Raw genomic sequence first — 26290 nt, 5'->3', positions numbered from 1 at the left:
GTATTTAGATTTATTCCTCCCATAAATAGAATTAGATGACTTGTGAGCACTAATTAGAAAGACTTCACTGAAAACGTCAAATGAACATATCATCATATGACATAATTCCCAGCCACACTAAATATTCAAGGGCTTTAAAATTTCCTCGATTCCTTCTCAAACACAAGTGCAACACAGGTCCATTTATATAGTTTTGGTAAATAAAATGATTCATTTCATTTTGAGGTCTCCTACTGTATTATGAGAAATGATACTCAATAAACCTGAGGTCAGTCTTCTTCATTGTGTATAAGTAATGCATTTCCTTGAGCACAGAAGGAACCTCACCCAGCCCTGCACCTAGTTCCCATGGGAGCAGGTTGCCTCTGCAGCTACTAAGAGGACTCCTTCTCTGATCAGGGCAGGAAAATCAGAAAGAAAAAAAAAAAGAATGAGTCTCTGCCACTTCTTCCTGGGAGGTTTCCAAGCCCCAAGTCAATGTTCACGGCCTTGCTAGTGGACTGTGAGAGGCTACTCCTGCCCACAAACACACCCAGAGGATTTCCTCTGCAAGTTCTGACAGAGGGGGTATGTCTCCTGGCAAGCAGGGAGAGTGACTGGCTGGGAGGAGCTTAGGGCAGATATTTCATCCTAGATACTGACGGCTACAAAAGGGAAGATCTGGACCCTTTTAGCAATACTTAGGTATTGAGCACCACCCTTTATGGAAGGACAATGAGCCCCTTGCAAATCTTCTCCGCCTCCCTGCATTTCCTCATGTCTCATTCCCCTGTGCACATTTAAACTATTAGAACACCCATGCTGCTCACTCCCACTGATCTGGACTGCTTCGTCCCTGAACACATCCACTTTATGCACCCTTGGAGACTGCCAATATTTTTCTCTCAGTCAAAGTTAAACCTCTCTTAAAGCAATTATCTTTCAAAAAATTGCCACCTATTTCATTATTCCTACAGCAAAATATATTGAATTATGGGATCAAATATCTGCCAGTTTGCAAGTAGAGCCCTAAATAAAGAATTCAAATAGAGAAAAGAATCCTAAATGTTATTCGATGCTTTGAGATGCTATTAAAAAACAGCTGTGTATAACTGATTCACTTTGCTGTATAGCAGAAACTAACACGACACTGTAAATTGACTACACTTCAATAAAAATTAATTTTTAAAAAGTCCTAAATAACATTTTATCAGTTTTTAAAAATTTATTTGTCCATATGTCACTAAAGTGTCTTTAATAATACCATGGTCATACATTTCTGGTTAAAAGATATTTCAGAAGAAAAAAAAAATTACCTTTTTTTAGAAAGCTAGACAAGGAGCAGTTCGATTAATAACATCTTATACTTGTATGGCATCCTAGTGATACTTTATTTTCACACACCTTCTGTAACTTAATCTTTCAAATAACCACATGAGGTGGGCAAGGCAAGACTCATTACTTGCATTCTAGCATCGAAACCATCAGAATCTTGCAGCTCATACAGCATCCTAGTATTTTTCACTTTAACAGACACACCCTGCCTCTTCAAGCATTCATAGCAACTCAAATATTCATAGCAACAATCTATCACCATAGATAATATCTAAACAAACTTGACATTTTCATTTTCTGTCACATCTTTAAACCAGAAAGGAAGATGTTAAATACGAATTCATCCCAAGGACTGCAGGACCTAAGGGATATGACATGTCCTCCCAGGAAAAAAGGCCCAAAGATTGTCATAAGCACATACCTCAGAGTCTGCTATTTATTTGGAATGGTGGGTATAAGTCCATACCCTTCTGCAAAAGGGAAGGCTTATGGGAAGCCCCAGTGGCATAGCAGTAAAGAATCTGCCTTCAGTGCAGGAGACCCAAGAGACATGGTTTGATCTCTGGGTCTGGAAGATCCCCTGGAGAAGAAAATGGCAACCTACTCCAATATTCTTGCCTGGGAAGTCCCAAGGACAGAGGAGCCTGGTGGGCTCCAGTCCATGGGGTCACAAAAGAGTCAGACAAGACTTAGCGACTGAACAGCAGCAATGGAAAAAGGCACTGTGGATTGGCCTGGATATGCTAGTTAATGACCCTGTTCCAAAGACTTGAGGGTGAAGAGTGCTAGAATCTCCTATGAGCAATAAAGAGGTTATGTCTTCTCTCCCTCTCTACCTCTACCCTCGGTCTTTGAAGAGACAGTTTAGACTATTGTGTGAAGAGGGGGAATCCCAGCAAGGTTACATCTGCCTAGAGAAGGACCCAAAGATAATTAAGAGGACACTGTCACCCAAGATTGGAGCTTGTCTGAGAGATCTAAAAGTGAGTGTTAGAGTTCCTCCACTTTTGTAGAGAAATTGTGACATTCAAGGTGCTGTTCATGTCTCTCCAGCCTTAGCTACCCTGAAACCTTGAAAGTTCCTGAAAGCATTTTGTTCTCTCTCAATTTACAGGATTTGCACAAACCTCAGTTGAGAGCAATCTTCACCTTTACCTGCCTATAGTATACTGACTCACCCTTTTTGGCACAGATCACTCATCGCCTCCTCCTGGAAGCCATCTTTCACAACCTGTACTCCTCACCAGAAGGGTATGGCCACCCACTCCCAAATTCTTGCCAGGAGAATCCCATGGACAGAGGACCCTGGAGGGCTACAGTCTATGGGCTTGCAAAGAGTCAGACACAACTGAAGTGACTTAGCATGCACTCCTCACCACTGCCTTGTAAGTTCCTGCAGGGTCCTGTGCTTATCTTTATTTGTGGTTCTGACCACACTTGATTGTAATCAGTTTGTCTAGCTGATCTGCAAGACTCTAAATTATGTCTTATCATCTTTGTATTCCCCAAACTTAGCATGGCACCTGGCACATAATGTACACAAAATGAATGAAGGAAAGAAGGACTGCTTATCCCTGACCCCATCCCAGAACTTCTGATACCTTCTGACCCATCAGAATGGTAATGTGGGCACATCGCCTCTCCGAGTGACTTTATTGACCTTTAGTTCTTCTCGTGCTCCTACCTAAACTGGATTTAATAGAGAGGCTCTTGACCTAAACAAGCCTGGTAGGATTCCCCCAGTCAGAGAAATTCTGTTCTCCAGTCTAAGGGGGAAGATACCAACAGACCCATTGTTATTCCAGTTGCTCTTAACATCACAGCCATTATCAGGCACAGTCCCACCCAAGCCCAGAACAACTGGATGATAGTTTTAGCAGGTTATTAGTCACTCTGTTTCCACCTAGTGTGTTTGTTAAAATAGTCTGGTCAGACATTCATTCTTTGGTGTTTTGTTTTGCTGCAGTTATATGACCTACCCTGAGACGCTAATAAGCTTGAATAATCTTTCTGCCCATAATCATTTTTCCCAGTTTGTCATCAAGCTTCTTTTTTGCTTTCCTGCACTTCCAGTCAGGGGGTCTTCCCTAAAAAGCTGTTCCTGAAATCCAGTGTGGTCACCCAGAATTCCGGATACTATCGCTTTCTACTAGCTTCTCTCAGATTGTCATCCAACTCTGCCCTTCAATTTCCACACCTCCTTTTGAAACTGGTTCTGCTCTGGGACCTGTGTTTGGCTTGAGATTTTTTTCCACTTGTGTTTGCCTTTTTTTATTCCAAATTCAACATCCAGATGCATGTTCCCCACTGAAGATAAAAATAATCAAACTGAAGGGCGACATAGGACATTATGTTGTTTTTGTTCAGTCTCTCAGTCACGTCCAACTTTTTGCAACCCAATGGACTGCAGCACGCCAGGCTTCCCTGTCTTTCACTATCTCCCAGAGTTTGCTCAAATTCATGTCCATTGAGTCAATGATAGACTTTGAAAATACTTAAATTGCTCCTGAATGTTTCCCTTAAAGATATAAAAAAAAATTTTTTTTAGATCCTGCCAACATTGATAGAAAAGCTGATCAACCATTTAGAAGAGCACTATACACTGGGGCAAAATTAATCAGTGTTAAACTTTCATGTGATCACACCATGCCCTTTGCATTTTATGGCATAACCCTTTTTTATAAGTCTATTTCTGATTACAAAGAGGCTTAGCCACCATCAAGGCTTGCCAGCTTGGACTGACTGCTGCTATTTTAACCACATTCCCCTTTAGAAAGAACACGGCCAACAGTTCCAGATTCCTGAGGGAACCATAACTGTTTATACTGAAAAAACAGAATGACACATCACTTGGAAATTTGTTACTATTTAAGCCACTATCAGCTTGGCTTTTGTTTGTTTTTGTTTGTCCAGAGTGATCTCTTATGGCCCCAAATGCCGCATTTCTACCCAGCAGACTGGTCCCAGGAGCAGAAGACCATCCTGGAGAAGAGCCTGGACAATGGACACCAGGACCCAACACATCCTAAATAAAGCAAAGTCTCAGGGCTCGGCCAATATCCTCCATCAAGCAAAGAGCATGGCTTTCTCTTAAACATGGACAGTGAAAATGACCAGGACCTACCCTGTCTGGGTCTAGAACAGTCCAAGGATTCAGCAACTTTAAGAAAACAAAGTCTGACCGAAGGGTCCCTTTTGGAGGAGGGAAAACAAGCCAATCTGGATGAAAGGCATGCTCTAGAATGGAAAGGAATCAAAGGGTTACTTTTTGCCAACCTGTTTCTGACTACCTTTGTCTGGGATATGTGCCTCCCTGAGTTACCCTGACCTCAGAGAGCTCCCTATTTCCTAGTCTGCCCATTCATTCAGGTGCACTCTGAACTCAGCCTACGTTGCATTTCATAAACGATTCCAGATCACCCCTGTTCATGTGATGTTTGCCTCATCTTCATAAAGCTTTTCCCTCCCGATTCACTCTGCCCCTACCCTGGTCATCCAGCAATGATCCACACTGGTGGTCCTGATTTAGGGCAAGCCTTGACAACACCCAGGGAAAAAAAAAACCTTCCAAACCCATGACCTGAAGAGGACATTTCTTTGCAAGTGTCAAGCACTGTTACAGCTCTGAGATTTTACCAAGCTCTGCAGGCTGACAAGCTAGTCTGCCACAGTTCCTCAGATACTGGCTGAAGACGCAAGCCTCCAAGGTCAGAGACAAAGGATTTTATCACTCATGGCACAGGCAGCGCCTTGAGCTTCTTGTTCACGTTGCTTCGCCTCGTCCCTCGAGCCCCACAGGAGGTACAGGGAGCAACCTGGGCGGATGCTGTTCACGCAGTGTGTTTGTAGTACAACTGAAAAACTCTGGGCTTAGGAAACTCCAATCTTTTATTATAAAAAATGGACAAGAAAACCTGTCTAGAGGTGCTTCAGAGGGAGATATTATAGTTATTACCCTGGACAGTAAAAGAACAAGCCCTCTGCTCCAGTGGGAGATATCATTTCTTTTTTTTTTTTTTTAATATTTATTTATTTGGCTGCACCGGCTCTTAGTTGCTGCACCTTGGATCTTTTAGCTATGGCACATGGGATCTAGTTCCCTAATCAGGGATCAAACCTGGGCCCCCTGCATTAGGAGCGTGGAGTCGTAGCCTCTGGACCACCAGGGAGGTCCTGGGAAGTATCATTTCTATCTTCTACTCCCTATCAAACATCTTTGAAAAGATGATCCAGAACAAAAGACTGTCTCAGTACCTTTGCTCACAAGATGTACAGGAACATGAGAAACACATGAAAAATTGTCTCTTAACTGTAAATTGTAAAAGTCAGTGAATAAATGAATAAATTTATGGACATCTTAGAGAAAGAGACAAGGTAATGAGTACTCAATACAAATAATTCATTCATTTTCTATTTCTCTAAATAAGCACACAAGCATATGTCAGCCCAGGTCATTTCTGCTCACCAAGGAAGACTCTCATTTTACTACTTTAAATGTATGTCACTCTTTCAAATAATTGGCACTCCTTTGAATAAATCCTACAAAACTTAATGAGTGATTCTTTTTAACTTACCAGATGCTATCATCTACTTCACAAAAAACAGCTTAAATATCACTCCATCACTTCACATGTAAGTTATTGTACATATCTTTTGATGCTAAAGAATCTTTATCCCAAAGACAAAAGTGCAAATGACCAAATTTTGAGACTGAAATTAGTCAACATACAGAAATAAAGAAAACTATATATAAAGGCTGGCTTCTAACTTCATTACAGAGTTGATCAAAGGCCTTGAAGGGCAGATCGACAAAGGTTTAAGTCACAGAAATAGTTCACCAGTCACCTCTATCTTCTGTGGCTTCCTTCGTATAAGTACTTTGGTATATCTTTTTGAGGATGGGGCTTTTTCTAAACAAACTGTTATTCTAGTCAGAAATTGCATGAGCAGCATTCAAGGAATTCCAAGCAGTATGATGACTAAGCAGCATTTTGCAAACTGTATTATGGGGAACACAAGTGTCTTTTATGATGTTAAATATTTTGCCACCAAAAAAAATTAATTGGTCAAGTAAGTTTGTAAGATATATGCTGTAAAATTTTTTCAGAGCCTCTAATTGAGCTAATGTACATCTAATTGGACTAAATGAGGTTCATTTATTATTGAATCTCCGATACGTGGATGAGGAATATAGTAGAAAACATTTCCCACACTTTCTTCACCATGCAAAATGTTTAACATCAGATGTTTTGTGTTAGAGATATTGGATGCTTAGAGAAAGTAGAGTTTCATAGAACGCAGTTAAAAAACTCTGGGCCACAACCCAGGCTGGATGTGGGACAAGAACAATGAAGGTATTGAGATAGTTGGGAGCTAGTTTTGCAGAGGACCTTGAATTGTATGCTGCTATTTGGACTTTATTATGTAAGCAGTGGAGAAATATCCTGTTGGCATTCTTTTTTATCTATTTGATATGTTTAGATGTGGTCTTTTTAATCAGAAATATATTAAAAAGAGCCCAGGGACTTTCCACTTTGTAATAAATTCCCCCAGAGAAGAAGAAATCTACAGAAGAGAACAACCTCTGTAAATATCCAAGTTCAAAATTTAACAGCATTCACTCTTAAGAAATTCCTTTGTGTGTCTTAGAATTCTATGTGGTACTTTAAGTTATTTTACTTTTTCCCCCATTTTTAAAGCCTTTATTACATTTGTTACAATATTGCTTCTGTTGTGCATGTTCTGGTTTGAGGGCGGTGAGGCATAGGGGATCTTAGCTCCTCGACCAGGCATAGAACCCACACCCCCTGCTCTGGAAGGAAAAGTCTTAAGCACTGCCAGGGGAGTTCCAGTTAATTTACTTTTTTTCTGTCTGTGTTCATTGTACTTCCTCTTCTCTTACATTCTGGCAAGAACTCAGCCTTGCAACAGAAAATGACAGTTTCATTTACGGCTTGTCCCAAACTGAATACAATCATCCCTTAAGTTTCTATCATTGTGGCTTATTTTCCAACATTTCCATCACAGTCAGGACTATCTTGGATACTCTAACCAAGTTTTCTTTGTTCTGTCATTCAAGGAATATTTAATGAGCCATATCTGATGCAAGGCATTATAATAAGTGCTGAGAGATATAAAAGGAAGATGTAGATATATTTCCCTTCAGACTTTGTACACATTTGAAAATTTTGCTTTAAAATCAAATCAACAATTTCTTTCAAGCTTTGATTGATTTGTGCTGCTTGTAAAGGTCAAGTATATAAGGAACAACTGAGTCCATGAGTCAGTGAATATTTACTGAGCTTTTGTGTGCATGAATAGTTTTCAATAGTGTCCAACTCTTTGCAACCCCATGGACTGTAGCCCACCAGGCTCCTCTGCCCATAGGATTCTCCAGGCAAGAATACTGGAATGGGTTGCCATTCCCTTCTCCAGAGAACCTTCCTGACCCAGGGATAGGACCCACGTCTCCTGTGCCTCCTCCACTGGAGACAAGGCAAGTGCATTCTTTACCCACTGAACCATCAGGGAAGCCCTTATTGAGCTTTTACTATATGCCAAGCATCACTTTAGGTGCTGGGGATGCAGCACTGAGCAAAATAGGCCTAGTTCCTGCCCTCATAGAGCTTTTTTATATACCTAGTTGTAGCTAAAGACAATAGAATGAATGACTGTGAAATTTGTTATTACTTATCAAAACTCTTTTCAAAATGTTATTAGTCACAAAGGTGGGGGATAAAACAGACATGGAAAAATGTTAACTAGTTAATCTAGGAGAAGAGTATATGTATACTCATTTAATTATTCTTTTGATATTTCTGTCAAGTTGAAATTTTTCAAAAGAAGGTCGAGGAAAGTTTAATAAGAACAAATCAGTAAAAATTTAAACATTTGAAATTATATTTGTTTCTTAATCTAATACTTTTTTTGCTCACTTGTAAAATTTCAGTGCTCTATGACTTTTGATTCACTTATTTCCATATTAGAACTCCCAAGGCAGAAGCCAAAACACTACCTTAGGAATAAAAGCAAGACTTGGTTTGCATTTTTCCTACCACAGAATGTCCTGCCCACAGGGAATACTGTGGCTCTTGAATGTGGCAAGCATTTCTGTTAAACCCTCTATAAAATATGTCAGCATACTTAGTTTTTGGCTAAGCAAATAAGAATTACAATGTCTAGATTTGCTGTTTGTATCATTCATTTGGAATTTCTTAAGCAAAGCAGGAGACATGGGACATGCGAGTTCGATACCTGGGTAGGGAAGATTCACTGGAGAAGAAAATGGCAATTCACTTCAATATTCTTGCCTGGAAAATCCCAAGGGCAGAGGAGCCTGGTGGGCTACAGTCCATGGGTTCGCAAAGAGTCGGACATGACTGAGCACACGGAACACATAAGCCATTTTCTAAGGCATGTATATATGTTTTAATGATTATAATATTCTATGACAATCAATAAACTCTACATATTTGCTGTATATATGCTAGGATACTCAAGACAGAACCTCTTCATTCTAGTAGTGGTGGAACAGAACTGACCTTGCCAAAAGTGTATCCAAGTAAACAATGGATGTTAAGAGAAAGTAAGGGTGGACTTAAAGTGGCTTTTAACAATGTCTTCCTATGACTTTTCACCCCAGACTCACCAAATATTATCACTGTCTGCATTTTTATTTCCTAACCATTTCAAGTTGCCAGATACATCTTTGTCTCTGAGGCATGATGTATCTGTATTTTCAGCAAGGAATGCATATAGGAGCAAATCAAGGGTATAAAAGGTACAGCCAGTAATTAAAAGTGAAAAAGAGCATAAAAAATATTCATTTGGGAAATAATATGATATACATGGCCTGCTACAGGTATTCCCAAAGAAAAGAAATATAGGTATCTCCCACTTTTCAGAAGTTCCCTTTATGTGTACCCGGCTTTTATGAAAGATTTAACATTGTAGCTGTTTTTTGATAACCAAAAGAGACCTGAAGAATATTTTTACTTTTATAGAAGAAGCCCCAAAGCAAAAATAGCATTCAGTGTTGGTTTTGCAGTGACCCACTTATAGAGGCAGTGTGCATGGTGAGCAGGGAAAGTGGCACAGCCAACTTCCTTCCCTGGGAACTCTACACAGCATCTCAGCATCAAGCCACCAGAGCTTTGAACTGTGTCTGTGAGGGTCTGCGTGTTATCTGGATTAACTTTGTGCATTCGTTAGCAGACTGTGTCCTAAAGTAATTGCTTCTTTGCTTTACCCCCATTTTGGCTTAGGAACTTTCAGATAGTGGGGAAAACCTGTACAGGTTAGCTGGTAAGTGATATTTCCCCTCCATTCATTCAAAAGATGTGTTGCCTGCTATATTTAAAATGTATAAACAAGGGAGATTCCCAGATAGCACTAGTGGTAATGAACTTGCCTGCCAACGCACGAGACCTAAGAGATGCAGGTTTGAACCCTGGGTCAGGAAGATCCCCTAGAGGAGGGCATGGCAACCCACTCCAATACTCTTGTCTGGAGAAATCCATAGACAGAGGATTCTGACAGGCTACAGTCCATGGGGCCACAGAGTCAGATATGACTGAAGCGACTTAGCACGCAGGCACACAACCAAGAAGGACCTACTGTATAGCACAGGGAACTCTGCTCAATGTTATGTGGCAGCCTGGATGGGGCGGGGGGAGTTTGGGGGAGAATGGATACATGTGTATGTATGGCTGAGTCCCTTCACTGTCACCTGAAACTATCACAACATTGTTAATCGGTTATACTCCAATACAAAATAAAAAGTTAAGAAAAAATATGTTGCATGTCTGCTAGGTGCCAGACACTACACTAGTGGAGGTAAAAGAATATAGCACAGTCTCTACTTTCAAAACACCAGACATGTATGGTGGAATGAGAGGTGATAGGTATAGTGGAAACAGCAATGTGGGCCTTGAGTTCAAACTCACATTGTCTCTGTCATTTATAAACTATAGGCATATCCCAGGGATACTGCAGGGAGTGTTCCAGCCATCACAATAAAGTGAAAGTTGTAATAAAGTGAGTCAAACACATTTTTTGGTTTCCCAGTGCGTATAAAAGTTATGTTATGTTATACTGTAGCCTATTAAAGTGTAGGATAGCATATCTATATCTATCTATCTATATATATACTTCATTTAAAATATACCATATTGCTAAAAATGCTGACCATCACCTGGGTCCTAAGTCCTCTTTCTGAGACCAACTCCTCCACCTGTGCATTCATACCTTCCAATCTCTCTCTTAAACAACATCATTCCAACTCTTCCCTCTCTCTTCTGCATCTCAGTTTTTGCCTTTTCATAGGTTTATGCCCATCAACATTAAACATGCAGTAATTTCTCCAGTCTTAAATATACACATGTGTGTGCGTGTTAGTTGCTCAGTCGTGTTTGAGTCTTTGCAATCCCATGGACTGCAGCCCACCAGGCTCCTCTGTCCATGGAATTCTCCAGGCAAGAACACTGAAGTGGGTTGCCATTCCCTTCTCAAGGGGATTTTCCTGACCCAGGGATCAAATCCACATCTCCTATACTGCAGGCAGATTCTTTACCATCTGAGCCACCAGGGAAGCCCAAATACATACATATTTACATCTAATCCTACAAGTCTTTCTGGCCCCTACATCCCTCTCCAGATACTACTTTACTTCTCTTCTAGCTTTTATAGCAAAATTTCTCAAGAGAGCTGTTGATATTTACTGCTTAATTGCTGCCTTTTTTCCTCTCTGGAATCCTCTCCAATCAGAATTCTTCCCTACAGCTTTAAAGAACCCCTCCTGTCCAAGTTCTTTGACCTATCTGGCTAGCTTTTCACATATATATGGCTAGCTTTTCAAGAAGTAACTATTTTCTTCTATCAATTTCATTGCTCAAAAAACAAACAAACAAACAAAATACCAACCATATATCTTAGGGGACCTGGGCTTTTCTCTAGCTCAAAGGTTGGGAATCACAATTTGCCGGAGTCCTGCTCCAGCTGGTCCAGGGGTTCCCTCAGGATGGATGGCGCTGGCGAAGAGAAGAGAGGACACAGCGAGACTAGGCAGGTGTGAGGCAGCGTCTGAGCTTTATTTTTCAAAGGGAGCTTTTTATATCTTAAGTTGTACATAGAGGAAAATGTAAAATGTAGAGTCATGCCAAATTAGCTCAACGAGTCAGCAGTTTTTGGCCTTTATCGAAACCAGGATACTTTTTTGTATATCTTATTTACAAAAGTCTCATGTTGTTTATATCATCTTCTGGCCTGGAGGCCTGCTAACATCTTATGACTCTTTATTGATAAGGGTTGATCAGCCAGAACACTTTTTCTAAAAGTATTTTTGTATCAGGCACAGAACGTACCAGAGCTACATTTTTTTTAAAGAATACAGACACAGTGGATTATGATAAACAAAGGATTCATTAACTCAAAGTTTCAAAGTAAAACCTGTTTTTTATAATCTATCTTTTGCCTTGAGGTTAAGGGAAAAAAATGTGGTCCCCTAAAGTCATGGTAGGGCAGGCTGAAACAATGTAGCACAAAGGTCAGTTCTTTCACAAAAGTCACCAGCTAGACTAACAACTGTCTTACTGTTTTTATATTAAGGCTAAACCTTTATTTTTATAAATCGCTAACTACTATACCTTTATTATATAGGCTCAAGGCGTTAAGAGCAAAAACATAGCAAGCAAATATAGACTGAATAACAGTTTTGTAAAGTAATATTTTTTGTGTTTTTCCAATAGGCTTTTTACCCCTCAAAGGGCTCTGTGCCCATTGGGGCCTTTTATGCATTCAGGCTCTCAATACTGTTTATTGTTGAGGAGTAGTCATGTATACTAGCTCTAAAGGTACAGGCACATTTGTCAAGCAAACTAAGATGCTAGCAAAAGGAGCTTAGATTAAAATACTCTTTTTTATGAATAATCTTATAGAGTGCCACCGTTCGGGGGGCATGTTGATTAGAGTTTTAAATTGACCTGGTTAGAAAAGGATCAGGGAAGGCCTTCTGCCTAAGTCACAGAAATTAGGGAGCAGTCTATTATAGCAAGCATCAAAAAGATATCATCTTAAAGGTGAGTGCCAAGGCAGCTTATCGAAATCCCTGAGGCCTGAGTTGCCTTGCTCGTCAGGTCTTCTCCTCATGACCTTGTCATGGGTGGGATCTCGTGTGCTGGCTCCTGGCAACAATTAGTCTCTAAGCCAGCCATCCTACCACCGTGGCCCTTACTGTTAGCTGGCTTGGAAAGGACAGACATGTGTCACAATTCAAGCCAATAAACCTGAGGGAGCTTTTGCACCTGTTATAAAGTGAATGTACTAGTTTGTTTAACTACCGCCCTAATGGCAAACATTAAATTGATTACAATTTAGTCTTAACTATTAATCAGTTCAGTTCAGTTTAGTTTAGTCGCTCAGTCATGTCTGATTCTTTGCAACCCCATGAACTGCAGCACGCCAGCCCTCCCTGTCCATCACCAACTCCCAGAGCCTACCCAAACCCATTTCCATTGAGTCGGTGATGCCATCCAACCATCTCATCCTCTGTTGTCCCCTTCTCCTCCTGCCCTCAATCTTTCCCAGCATCAGGGTCTTTTCCAATGAGTCAGCTCTTCACAGCAGTTGGCCCAAGTATTGGAGTTTCAGCTTCAGCATCAGTCCTTCCAATGAACACCCAAATTAATCAGTTACAAACATCTTTTTGAATGTAGGGATTCTGTTTCCTTCCACTATGTTGATTAAACAGAATTCTGGAGGTCATCGTTCCAGGAATGATTTTACACTCACACGTCTATTTCACTACTCTCTCATGTAATGACAAATTGCTTATCAGTAAGCCCTCAACTCTGGATGGACATAGAGTCTGTCACACAGAGTGAAGTAAATCAGAAATAGAAAAACAAATATTGTATACTAGTGCATATATGTGGAATCTAGAAAATGGTACAGATGATCTTATTGGCAAGCAGAATCAGAGAGACACAGACACAGAGGACAAACACGGACATCAAGGGAGGAATGGTGTGTGGGATGAATTTGGGAGATGGGAAGTAACATATATACATGATTGATGCATGTGTGTGTGTGTGATCAGTTGCTAAATTGTGTCTGACTCTGCAACCCTATGGACTGTAGCCCAGCAGACCCCTCTGTCCACAGGATTTTAAGGGCAAGAATACTGGCATGGGTTGCCATTTCCTCCTCCAAGGGATCTTCCTGACCCAGGGATCGAACCCACATCTCTTGCATTGGCAGGCAGATTCTTTACTACTGCATCTCCTGGGAAGCCCTGCACTATTGATTCTTTACTACTGTGCCTCCTGGGAAGACCTACACTAGTGATACTATGTATAAAACAGGTAACAGTGGGAACCTACTATAGAGCAGAGAACTCAGTGCTCTGCAGTGATGGAGATGGGAAGGAAATCCAAAAAAGGGGATATATGTCTACATGTGGCTGATTCACTTTGTTGTATAGTAGAAAATAACTGTAAAGCAACTATACTTCAATAAAAAGGAAAAAAAAAGCCCTCAACTTCATTCCCCACCTCCATCATCTACTCTAAATCAAGTTCTCTTGTTCTCTACTTCCTAGAAACACATTTCTGTCCTTTTGGATACTCGTCTCTATAATAATACAACTGCCAGTATCATTCCTGAAGATATCTTGTCTCCCCATAAAACTGTAACTCCATGAGGGCAGGGATTCTGTTTTTCTTCTCATTGAATAGTCAGCATTTGTCACAGTGTAGACAAATAGTAGGCATTTACTTACTATTAAGCAATTATAATTACTTATTTATTGTTTACAGTGAGACAGGAGACAGAAAGTCTTCTGCATAGTAGTATATGATAATGTTTCATGTGCAGAATTTCACTGCATTCAGACAGTCTATTCCTCGTAATGTGAATGAGTTCATATCATTCAGATGGTACATGAGATAAATGTTTTTAATTCTAAGTAACAGAAACAAATTCTGGATGGGGAAGGAGTGGTTTACTGGATGAATACTAAGGCATTTCACAGGATCAGTGGGAGAGTACTGGTCAACCAAACCACTGGAAGGCAGGTGCAAAAGTAACTAAGCAGGAAAGCTCAGGGCAAGAATTCAGAGGCCTTATCTCTGGGCACTGCCGTTACTAGAGCAGGCCTCCAATCAGACAAGATTGTACTTCTCTCTTACAAGTTTCAAATTAGCAGAGAGGGTGTGATTGGCCCAGCTTCTGTCAACTGTCTGCCTACACCTGGATCGACCAACTTTGACTGGAGTCTCAGTGTCCCATAGTACAGGCATGACCACTAGAGGCTTATTCCAGTGTTTTGATCCATTCCCAGAGAAAAAGTAAACTATTTTGAGCCAAAGTGGCCACCCCAGATGACAACCCCTTTAGATACACAGGGAGGACGTTTATACTGTCCAGAAATCAAGTTAGAACAAGGCAAGGGGCAGTTTCAAGGTCAATTCTGTTAACAAAGAAATATTTCATCTAGACTTTATATTTATTGTTTATTTGTATATTTCTTTATATTTATAGTTATACAAAATTTATATTTACATTATCTATATTTATATAATTTAACTTTTATTATGTAAATTTTCAAACACATAAAAGTAGAGATAATTACAATGACCCTTCAATGTACCTATCATCCAAATTTAATAATTACCAATTTTTTTATTATTCTTGTACCTATTCTATATTCTAAAACTTGTTTCCGAAGATACTTTTAAAATAAATACCAGATATTATATTTTACCTCATAAATATTATCATACTGAAGAAAGTAACAATAATTCTTTAATATTAGATGCTATTGGTATATTTCCAGTTCTATAGGACTTGCTCCCTGCTAGCAAAGAGTTTAAATCTAGAAGGAGTGTTAAGACCTTTACTGAAATAATCAAGAGAAACAAACACTATAAGAAAAGTAGAGATGAAGTGCCATGTGATGGTCAGAGAAAGGAGGTCATGTGAAGATGGAAGAAGTGGAATATATATTAGAATACAACCAGGAGCCCAGAAGCAAGTGTGTGACGACAAAAATATGAAAGGGATAACTGGAAGCTGAGAAAGCAGAAGACTCAAAATTCAAATTGGCACCTGAGACTGAACGACCAACATACTTGAAAGAGCAGTGGAAAGTCTAAAGGCCTGGCACAGTCCATAACCACAGGAACAGAGAACACAGAGCAAGGAAGGGAGACCCAGCGGTCTTGGTCTCAACTAAGAAGCCAGTGAAAATCCCCAGTGAATGGTCCAGAGGCCACAAATGATGAAACCAAGAAGAGTGAGGTCTTGGACTCATTCAGCCAAGATGCATGGTGCAGCGAAATCTGTTGTTTACTGCTGATTGTTCAAGACTTGGATGCATAAGTTGTTAAATACTTGAACAGAACTCCTGATTACAAGGAATATTTCCATGACATTGGCTTTTTACCTAGAGCATCCTGAGTGCCTAGTTCAGTGCCTGAAACAGAGAAGGCACTCAAATATATTACTAGAACAGATGAATCCATAAATTTGATATTGCTTCATTAAACTATTTTTAAAATGATACAGAAAAGTCTCCTTCCTTCATTTTACCTTACGTTTTTAGAGCTTGTGCTATGACAGCTTCCAGCCATGTTGAGAGATTTCTTCATTAACTCAGGTGTCAATTGACTCCAAGACAAAAATGAGGAAAGAAAGAACATTCTATAGAAATTGTTTTTTGATATGCTTCAAAAAGTATACATTTCCTAGTACTAATTGCAGAGCAAATTAAAAGAGAATTTAAGATTACTGCTGAAGTAACATTCAGTTCAGTTCAGTCGCTCAGTCGTGTCTGACTCTTTGCGACCCCATGAACTGCAGCATGCCAGGCCTCCCTGTCCATCACCAACTCCCAGAGTTTACCCAAACCCATGTCCATTGAGTCGGTGATGCCATCCAGCCATCTCATCCTCTGTCGTCCCCTTCTCCTCCTGCCCCCAATCCTCCCCAGCATCAGGGTCTTTTCCAATGAGTCAACTCTTCACATGAGATGGCCAAAGTACTGGAGTTTTCAGCTTCAACATCAGTCCTTCCAATGAACACCCAGGACTGATCTCCTTTAGGATGGACTGGTTGGATCTCCTTGCAGTCCAAGGGACTCTCAAGAGTCTTCTCCAACACCACAGTTCAAAAGCATCAATTCTTTGGCACTCAGCTTTCTTCACAGTCCAACTCTCACATCCATACATGACTACTGGAAAAACCATAGCCTTGACTAGACAGACCTTTGTTGGCAAAGTAATGTCTCTGCTTTTTAATATGCTATCTAGGTTGGTCATAACGTTCCTTCCAAGGAATAAGCATCTTTTAATTCCATGGCTGCAATCACCATCTGCAGTGATTTTGGAGCCCAAAAAAGTAAAGTCTGACACTGTTTCCACTGTTTCCCATCTATTTGCCATGAAATGATGGGACCAGATGCCATGATCTTAGTTTTCTGAATGTTGAGCTTTAAGCAAAGTAACATTGCTATCAGCTAAATAGTTGTCTTATTTGTAGAAGCATGTGTGCAAAGTCATACATCATAATGTAAAATATCTGATGAATGAATGCCCTTAACTAAAAGAGAAATTTTGTCTTAAAAAGGAAAAACCTGGATAGTAGTAATATTTTAGAATTACCATATTCTTCCATAAATCAAGAATTACCTAAATGTCAATATTTCTCATTTCTAATATTATAGTACTGTGATCTTTCTTATTATTCTCTTATTTATCAGAGGGAAAAAGTAGTCAGTGTGACTATTATTTGTTATTTACACAATCATTTAATTCATCTACATAACTACTGTAATAGTCAAAGGGGTTCCTGAGCAAGTTTTATTTTGTATGGGAGACCTGAGTCAATTAAGCTCCTAAAACGATTTGTTAGAATGAACAAGGCTGGCTCATAACGGATCATTGAATCATTGTGCAGGAAACATCTTCATTACATAAACAAGTTTATGAAAGTACAGTGCTGAGTAAGAAATTTGGTTTGCTCCACAGTCACTGAAGGTCATAACTTACAATTACATGCAGTCTCCTCAAACATCCATCTCAGGAGGTTATATGTCTGGGTTTGGGGGCTTTTTTGTTTTTCTTTCTAAGAAATAAATATCCACATTGAATTAGAAAACACTTCACTCTATAAAAACAAAAATAAAATGCAAATTGTGATTGTCACAGTGACTCAGAAAGTTATGTCACCATTTGTATCAGTTATAATCCCAACAGGATGTAGATGAGTAAGGAGAGAGTTTAATGGAGAGATCTTTAGAAGGGGTAAGCTCCAGGAGTTGGTGATGGACAGGGAAGCCTGGCATGCTACAGTCCACGGGGTCACAAAGAGTCGGACACGACAGAACGACTGAACTGACTTAGAAGGGGTGGTCAGGGTTAGGGAAATCAACAAGTGAAACTGAAGCAACTCAAGGCTAAGATACCAGGGAGTCTTGATGTCCCTAGATCTGAAGGAGCAGGCAATTACTGGAACTTGAAGAGGGTTGGAGCTGTGTGTGCAGGAGAAAGATGCTCAGAAGAAGCTGTAGACTCAGGAGGAAAGCAGCTAAGAGGTCCTGCAGAGAGGGAGTTGTGTGAAGGAACACCCTAACCTCACTCCTTCTGCCCTTCAGATTTCCTTCCAATGACTCCCATTGGCTGAACCCAAGTGGAAACAAGAGGGCAAGGGAGCAAATTAATCCATAAGGATCAGTCATAGTAGGTGGAGAGGAGCTCTAGAAGGGCCTTGGGAAATATCCAACACATATTCCCTTCCATCATTGTAATTCCAGTTTCATTAGCCTTCCATATTTTTTAGCAGTTTCTCTCATCCCCATGATTGGCAAATCATAAAGTCATACAGAAAAATATAGAGAAGTTCAAGACATGGATTCTTTCTCCAAGATAAAGGACTGGAATAAATGGGAACAAGATAATAAAGACAACAAGTTGCAGCTCATAGAAAACAAGTGAAGACTTGGCTTCAGGAAAGACCAGTTGTCTCCTCTAAGGCAGTGTTCAGAGGTTGTATGTGTGAGTTGTTTTTATAATTTTTATAGATAATGCAGGAAAAGAGAGCAAAGATGTTTGGGGGAGTGACAGTAACCTAACATCCTTAGAAACACTAGTAGCAACCTGGAACTTTGCCCAGCCTATTTTGCTAGGTAGCCTGTTCCAGGAGAGAAAGGGAGGCTAAAGAAAAGAGAAATTGCCTATTCTTTTCATACTCTTAACATGTACATTTCTCTAAAGAGCAAAGACTGACGATTCTCATAATAGGTGTTTTCAACATTTGTAGAGCTGTCGCACAAAAGCTAAACCCAGCATCAACTGGCAAAGGCTGTTCCCTCTGCCTGGAATCCTTTCCCCATTTCTTCAATGTGCAAACTCATACTAATTCCTCAGGACTCCACTCAAACATGAACTCTACTTATTTTCTCAGTATTCCAGGCAAAGCCAGACCCTTCTCTGAGCTTTAACCTCTAAAATGATTAAAAAGAATTTCTTGTCAATGGTATCCTGGTTCATATAATTACTTTTCAAGAAGCTACCTAATATTTGCTTTTACTACTTCATTCCACTATATAAAAAACTTCATAAAAAACACATATGACTAGCTTTGTTCAGGATCAAAAGCATTGCCCAAAGAGATCTTTTCATGGTTAGTAAAATTTCTAGGAGAAAAGAACTTGCAATAACTATAGTACCTTCTGAGACAATAACTCTAAACTTGAATGTATGAAATTTTCAATATAGCATTGAAAGAAAAATCTTCTTTTCCCATTAAATATCTCATCCTCTGTTGAATAAAAAGCTATTAAACAACCAATATCCATTTATATTTTAAGGATTTTTCATAGCAATAATTAAAACTTGTCGTTTTGTTGTTGCTGTTGCTCCCTAAGCATACCTACAACCTAACAAGCCATGCTTGAGTCTGGTTAATTTTAAGAGAAAAAACACAAGTACCTATAGATGTTCAATAAATACCTTTTTGTTTGAAAAATTGTTTGAAAACTAACTATGACAAAACCAAGGAAATTCATGGAACAAATTAATCTAAATGGAATGAGAAGCTAAAAAATGGGTATAAATATGAAGTTGCAATATCTTTAACTTCAAATTTTTACTAAGGATTCTAAAATGTATGACTACTTGGAATCTAAAACAACTTGGAGGTGAAGGAGAAGGTGAAATGGCTGCAACCTTATCCAGTTTTCCATTTGAATTGGACATATATCTGATTTGAAAACAGAACTGTTCACTTAAACCAGGCACAAAGCCACAACTCCCAAAAATTTGGAAAGAAATCAGAGCTATTCATTCATTCATCAAAGATTTATTGAGTCCCTGATCTGGGCCAGACACTGTGTTACGTCTGTCTGTCTATCTCTCTCTGCTGGTATACTATAATGGGCAATATAAACATGTTAAAATTATACATGTTACATATTAAAAGGGGAAGTCAGGAGTTAACATTAATGGGCCAGGCACAATATATACAGAGTTTGATTTAACCTTCACAGTGATCTTATGAGCTTGGTAGTCTTCATCCAGTTTTACAAATGGGAAACTTAAAGTCATTGAGACTCAGTGAGTCACCAAGTTTACCCTGCTAAGGAGAGGTAGGGTTTAAATGTCAACTAAGATCTGTCTGACTCCAGGGTTTATTCACTTTTCTCTCCACAATGAGAGTTGAATCTGGAGGCTCATGAGAATTTTGAGGCCTTGCTTTCTGCACTTAGGCATACTTAGAGCATGTGCAGTGCAGTGCAGAAGAACCACTGTCAGACCCCACGCCTGGGGTTGGCAGTAGAGTGTAGTGGGGACACAAGCTAGGAGTGATGAATTCTCCACGAAGAAAAACAGAATTGGGCAGGTGAAGAAGAGGAAGCGAATTTTAGGGAAAGCAAGAAAAGTGGTACCCACTTTTTACAACTGTTACAAATGTTACAGACCACAGCTAATTTGGGTATTGTGGAGAAGACCAGTCTTGGCCAGAGCATGGGAGGAAGTGGAAGCTGGTACAAATGGAAAGTGAAGTTGGGTCAAATTGTAAAAATTTAAGAAACATTTTCATAGCTAGGCTGGCAAAGAGCATGATGGTATATTATGCACTCAAATTCACATTTCAGAAAATAGTGGAAAGGTTACAAAATATTAAGATAAAAATATTAATGTATCTTACAAAGACCAAACTTTTCATTTATAGAAAACCAAATAACAAGCTTCTCTAAGGCCAAGGAAGTTGTTGTGCAAATCACTGTTGTCTTTATGTTAATTGGGGTTTGCTCTCAGTGAAAGAGGAGAAAAGTTTCTATCATTAAAAATGGAAATTAAACCAATTTTAAACTATACAATGAAACTCAACAAAATTGTAAAGTGTGTTTTTCTATAATTAACACTTTTCAATGACTCTATTTTCTATGTTGTAAGTATACAGTGTTCTCACAATTTGTATTGGGTTTTTTTTTTCTTTGTCATTCAGTAATATTCAGTAATTTAGTAATTTTTGTCTTTCAGTAATAATAAATACGTTATCATTGGTTAAAATATGTACAAAAAGCAAGCAAAAGTCCACATGCAAGATGAATAAGCATTTAACAGTTTTAGAAATTCCTCCCAAGCTGAAATGGAAGGCTAGGATTTTAAAAAAATCCTAGTTGATTAAATCTAGAATTAGCTCTGGAAACTAAACCTAATACTTAGGACAAACTTCAGGAATCTCTGACCCCTAAACTGAGATTTTAGGGGTCAACTATACCATTCTAGTCTCTGTGGCTACTACTCAAAACAATTTTGCACTGGGAATAACTTTATTATTAATTACTACCCACTAAAATTATGCTTTTTTTCCCTGGCATATAATTTTTTAAATTAAAATACAATTCATATACCAACAAAATGAAGTATTTAAAAGTATACAATTCAGCAATTTTTAGAATATTTACAAGGTTTATAACCATCACCACTATTCCTGAGCAGTCATTCTCTAGTCCCTCTTCCTTTTAGCCTCTGGCAACTGCTAGTCTACTTTCTGTAGCTATGCATTTGCCCATTCTGGACATTTCACATACAGTAGGAGACCCTGTGTATCTAACTACTTTTATTTAGCTTAATGGTTTCAAGGTTCATCCATAATGTAGCATGAATCTGTACGTCATTCCTTTTATGGCTATATAATACTTCATTGTGTGGATAGACCACATCGTTTTTATCCATTCATCAGCTAATAGACATCTTGATTTTTGGAATTTCCACTTTTCAAAATTATGAACAATCTTGCTATGAACATCTGTGCACAAGCTTCCTTGTGAATGTATGTTTTCAATTCTCTTAGGTATATACCTAGGAATGAACTGCTGGGTCATGTGGTAGCTCTATGTTTAACTTTCTGAGGTCTATCAAACTGTTTCTCAAATCATTTTACATTCCTACCAGCAACATAGGAGGGCTCAATTTCTTTACATTTTGACATTTGTTACTTTTTCAAAATTATTATCACAGTTATCCTAGTAGGTATGAAGTGGTTTTGATTTGTAGTCTCTGATGACTAATGATGTCATTTAAAATAATAATAAAAAGTTAGGAAAGTAATATTTCTATGAAAAAATAGCAACAATAAATGTTTTATATAGTAACATATTTTCTAAAACTGAAAAATAAGGAGAGCGGTATTATATTGCATTTTGGCAAATCTGTCTGATATCTGGCTTAAAATAGAAAATAGTTGGATTCTCATGTCTGCTTCCATTTATAATCTGTTGTGATATGTTGTGGTTGAAGTAAGTGAAGAAAATTCAGTCTCAGGTATGTGGTTGGAAAAAGGAGTATTTTGTAGTATTTTATATAATATGTAATATTATATGTATATAATATAGTATATAATAGGTAGTATTTTAATACAGATGATACAGATATCCTTCAATTGATAACTGGGCAGTGGTCATTTCTAAGACGTGAGATGCAATATGGAATTTAAAACCATACCATTGAATTTTTCATTCTCTGTTACATTAAAATCTATTGGTCTATTTTGGAATAGATTTCTTGCCCGAGAAATTTGTAACTTCCTACGTTGGCCATTTGGCACTTACTGGTTCACTGAGTTATACAGATCTTCCAAATGTTGACACAGTTCACTTCAAATAGTAAAAAAAAAGAAAATCACATTCATTAACTTAACCAATAATCTCATTAGGAAAACCTTCAGGTGTTAGGAAGCTGTCAAGGGGAAGATACAAGTTTTACAAAACAGTAATTTTATCATTGACACATTAAAAAAAAAAAAAACAGAACAAAACACTACTGTTTTCCTGAAGTGACAGACTCATTTCATTCACTTTCAAGAAAATATCTGCCAAACAGCTAAGGCTCAAAAAATTATAGTTTGTTAATTGTTCTTTCAAGTAAAAATGATGGCTTTAGGGTAGTGGGGATGGGGGGAGCTAGTCTAGCTTGTAAGTCAAACAATCATGTCAGTGTTTTCCCTGGAAGAACTAGACATTTTGATATGTAGAAATGTCTAATAGGTACTTCCCATTTCATCAAATGAACTGAACTGAGTCTTTTGCTGTTCACTTGAAACTATCACAACATTGTTTGTTAATCGGCTATACCCCAATACAAAATAAAAAGTTTTTTAAAAGTTGTGTTCAGTTCAGTTCAGTCGCTCAGTTGTGTCCAACTCTTTGTGACCCCATGGACTGCAGCACGCCAGACTTCCTTGTCCATCACCAACTCCCAGAGCTTGCTCAAACTCATGTCCACCAAGTCAGTGATGCTATCCAACCATCTCATCCTCTGTCATCCCCTCTCCTCCTGCTTTCAATATTTCCCAGCATCAGGGTCTTTTCCAAGGAGTCAGTCCTTCACGTCAAGTGGCCAAAATATTGGAGTTTCAGCTTCAGCATTAGTTCTTCCAATGACTATTCAGGACTGATTTCCTTTAGGATGGACTGGTTGTATCTCCTTGCAGTCCAAGGTACTCTCAAGAGTCTTCTCCAACACCACAGTTCAAAAGCATCAATTCTTCAGTGCTCAGCTTTCTTTATGGTCCAATTCTTACATCCATACACGACTACCAGAAAAACCATAGCTTTGAGTAGATGGACCTTTCTTGGCAAAGTAATGTCTCTGCTTTTTAATATGCTGTCTAGCTTGGTCATAGCTTTTCTTCCAAGGAGCAAGTGTCTTTTAATTTCATGACTGCAGTCACCTCTTCAGTGATTTTGGAGCCCAAAGTAATGAAGTCTGTCACTATTTCCATTGTTTCCCCATCTATTTGCCATAAAGTGATGGGATCCGATGCCACAATCTTCATTTTTTGAATGTTGAGTTTTAAGCCAGCTTTTTCACTCTCCTCTTTCACTTTCATCAAGAGGCTCTTTAGTTCCTCTTCGCTTTCTGCCATAAGGGTGGTGTCATCTGCATACCTAAGGTTAATGATATTTCTCTCAGCAATCTTGATTCCAGCTTGTGCTTTATCCAGTCTGGCATTTCACATGATATACTCTGCATGTAAGTTAAATAAGCAGGGTGACAATATACAGCCTTAACGTACTCCTTTCCCAATTTGCAACCAGTCCGTTGTTCCATGTTCAGTTCCAACTGTTGCTTCTTGACCTGCATACAGATTTCTCAGGAGGCAGGTAAGGTGGTCTGGTATTCCCATCTCTTTAAGAATTTTCCACAGTGTGTTGTGATCCATATAATCAAAGGCTTCAGCATAGTCAATAAAGCAGATGTTTTTCTGGAACTCTAATGTCTATGCACCAGAGCAAGAAAAAGTTGTGTACTTAAGGATAAAGATTTAATAAAATTAATACATTTTATTGCATCATCAAAGATATTCTTAAGTTAGAATAACTGTTTTTTTTTCCTTGCTACAAATGTACAGGTGAAGAATACAATGTTGACTATACACTACTGATACAGTTCAATGCAACTGCCTTGATTCCTGCTAAGGAGTTGTTTTAGCCTCTACTGCTTGTATATCATCAGTGCAAATGTTATCGTAGTGAAAAAGGCAAATAATATCTTACTATTACTATGAAGAGCATTTTAAGTTTCCAGAACAAGGGTCACAGGAACCCCAGCTGTCCAGACTCTGAGGATTACTGTCCTAGGCAAAACACTTAGTTCACTTCAGAATAGAATACTGCGGAATGAGAAGTTGGTATATATGCTATCAAGAACACTGGGAAGAAGAAGGGTCTTTTAGGGAGCTCTAGAATTTGATCTCTGCAATCCTCTCACCTATTCTTTCACTTCCACTGCTAAAGACTATATCCAAGTTCAGGCATCTATCACTTTATATTACAGGTAACTCCTTGGAATGGGCTTCCAAGGTGGCGCTAGTGGTAAAGAATCTGCCTGCTAGGGGAGGAGATGCAAGAGACCTGGGTTTGATCCCCGGGTAGAGAAGATCCCCTGGAGAAGGAAATGGCAACTCACTCCAGTATTCTTGCCTGAGAAATCCCATGGACAGAGGAGCTTGGTGGTCTATAGTCCATGGGGTCACAAAGAGTCAGATACGACTGAGCGACTAAGAAGCAGCAGCAACTCCCTGGACTGCTCCTTTGTTTCTCTGTCTCCAAAATGTCCTCTCTCCAAATATTCCTCTATGCTAACTGCAGCAGATTAATATTCCTAAAACCCACTTTGATCCCTTTTTTCAGGTATTCCCAGTGACTTTTTCTGCCTAACGAAGTCTAAATATTTTCATTTGATTTCTGCAGTTTCCCTAATTCTGGGTCCAACTTCTAGTGTTTTTCTCCCATTTTTTTCTCTGTGCTTTTCAACCTGAGAAGATACCTAGCATTTCCCAAGTTGTAGCATATTTGTACCAACCCCTTTTTCATGTTCAGGGCACTTTCCCACCTTTTGAATCTTCACAGATGGCAAAGTCTACCTCTCGTTGTTGTTTAGTCGCTAAGTCGTGTCCAACTCTTTGTGACACCATGGACTGCGGCACTCCAGGCTTCCCTGTCCTTCATTATCTCCAGGAGCTTGTTCAAACTCATGTCCATTGAGTTGGTGATGCCATCGAACCATCTTATCCTCTGTTGCCCCCTTCTCCTCCTGCCCTCCATCTTTCCAACCTCTCATTAAAGAGGCGAAAAAGGATGAGTCCTTGCTTTCTCAGGAAGTGTGGTAGTTAGAACCTGGCACATGAGCAAGGCTCAGCTGATTTTCAGGATCAGACTCTTTAGGATTTTGAATCTGGAACTAGTGACTAAAGATCCAGGGAGGTGGTGGATCCATTTGGCAGTGGCAGTGGCAGGGGCAGGGCAGAGAGCTACATGGGGGAGCCGAGGTAGCAGCCGGTATCCAGGGCCACTGTGATGTCAATGGTGGCAGCACCTGGGAGTATCTGGTTGGGCCAGCAGCACTAGGGGCTGCAAGCTGTGGAGTCCAGCTCTTCACATACCCTGGATGAACCTGGCTACAGGTGACTGGTCATGCCCAAGAGGAAACAGGCTTTATTGCTGCACAGGAAAGTGAAGTGACAAAATCCACACACTCAAAATAAATTTTTATTCCCTTTTGCCATGGTGGAGAAGACTCTTGAAAGTCCCTTGGACCACAAGGAGATCCAGCCAGTCAATCCTAAAGCAAATCAGTCCTGAATATTCATTGGAAGGACTGCTGCTGAAGTTGAAACTCCAATACTTTGGCCACCTGATGATAAGAACTGACTCACTGGAAAAGACCCTGATGCTGGGAAGGATTGAAGGCAGGAAGAGAAGGGGACAGACAGAGGATGAGATGGTTGATAGACATGATAGACATGAGTTTGAGTAAGCTCTAGGAGTTAGTGATGGATAGCGAAGCCTGGCATGCTGCCATCCATGGGGTCACAAAGAGTCAGGCACGACTGAGCGACTGAGCTGACTAACTGATTGACTTGCCACGTAAGAGAGACAATATAGGAAGATCATACAGCAGACTTTTCTTCG

General features: G+C 39.4%; 1 protein-coding gene across 14 annotated transcripts in view; it reads right to left on the bottom strand.

Annotated features, from left to right (window-relative positions):
* Positions 1-26290, bottom strand: part of SCEL (sciellin) — a 344029-nt gene that overhangs the window by 285869 nt on the left and 31870 nt on the right. The window contains exon 1 of one of the 14 annotated variants that reach the window (XM_081550037.1): positions 25212-25686. The exons of the other annotated variants lie outside the window; for them this stretch is intronic. The gene's annotated coding sequence lies outside the window, so the exon portion shown is untranslated. Of the gene's footprint in view, positions 1-25211; positions 25687-26290 lie in introns of those variants that run through there. 14 annotated transcript variants of the gene reach the window in all.

This window comes from Giraffa tippelskirchi, chromosome 12 (assembly GCF_054371585.1).
Source record: "Giraffa tippelskirchi isolate mGirTip1 chromosome 12, T2T-mGirTip1v1.2.pri, whole genome shotgun sequence".
Classification (NCBI taxonomy): domain Eukaryota; kingdom Metazoa; phylum Chordata; class Mammalia; order Artiodactyla; family Giraffidae; genus Giraffa; species Giraffa tippelskirchi.
The sequence above is the reverse complement of the archived record's forward strand: the minus strand, read 5'-3'. Positions and strand labels throughout refer to the sequence as shown.